Source organism: Belonocnema kinseyi, chromosome 10, assembly GCF_010883055.1.
Source record: "Belonocnema kinseyi isolate 2016_QV_RU_SX_M_011 chromosome 10, B_treatae_v1, whole genome shotgun sequence".
In the NCBI taxonomy this organism is placed as follows: domain Eukaryota; kingdom Metazoa; phylum Arthropoda; class Insecta; order Hymenoptera; family Cynipidae; genus Belonocnema; species Belonocnema kinseyi.
In genome coordinates, this window is record NC_046666.1 from 82,050,971 (window position 1) to 82,052,188 (window position 1,218).

Below are 1,218 nucleotides of genomic sequence, written 5' to 3' on the forward strand. Positions count from 1 at the left end.
TATGCATCTTCGGGAGTGGGCCAAATTTTGTTTCAAACTGTTTCCTGTAAAATCAATTTCAAGAAATTTCACCTGAGTGTCCGGCGACTTCGAAGCCGCCTGGCAATACTTTTGCATTCAGGTAAGTGCCTGGCAATGCACAGGTGCTATTTCTAATGTCAGCCCCTACATGTACATCAATTTTCAATCTTATCCGAGTCACGTTAGTTAACTGCCAAAAATTCGCACCTTTGACAGGTCGCCACAGGTAAACGCATCCACTCACACCTGCTAGGCACCCATTTTTACGTTCCTCATCATCAGACGAACATCTCTTGTGAAAATTGGCCTTATCCGTATCACGTTCCCATTTACGTTGTGAGTCTACGGTCTCATAGGGCAGGGGTCTCCAAAGGTAGATCCTGTATCTACTATACCCAGGCCAATGGGTCTAATCAGTTTTGACCCAGAACTGTCAAAACCCTTTACCTTATTTTTTGCCGCTGAGAGCCGTTAACTCGAGACCCTTATTTCTATTCGTAACTTCACGCTAAAATTGAGAATTATGAAATGAAAGAATAAATGCTTAGTTTTCTTTACTTTAATATTGTTAAATAAAATTTTCAATGCAATTGTAATTTTTTATACCCACGATTTAAATTCCCGAAAAATTTTTTTGCTTATAATAATTCAAAATTTAATTTTCAAATTAAATTAAAAAGTAGCAAGAAAGTCACGCGTCCTTGAGTTTCCATTACCTAATATTAAAAACATAATCAATTTTAAAATCCATAATAAGAAATTTTACAATATTAAAAGATAAAAAAATTGTTAAATAAACTTAAATAATTGATTATGTTATTATGTCTAAAAAATAGAAAAAACAAATAAATTATGATTTTCACGATCTGTGAATACCAATGCAAAGAATTTTTCCCCACGAGTTGCGAAAGCGTTTTTCAAAACTTTTGAATTGAAAATAAAAAATTATTTTTTATTTTTAAAATGTTTTGGAATGAAAAAGTACTTCGAAAAATTAAAATTCTACAATTTAAGCAGATTTGACCACCGAGGTAGCGACGGGCTATTTTATTATTTAAAAAAACGCTTTTTCTTCATTTTTACTTAAAATCATGAATAGGCTGGTGACCTTCTCAGCATGAAAACAAAAACACAAACCCAAGACGACTCTCTCGGTTCCAGTTCTACTTCCCCCCCTCTCCCAACCCTCCCTTATTA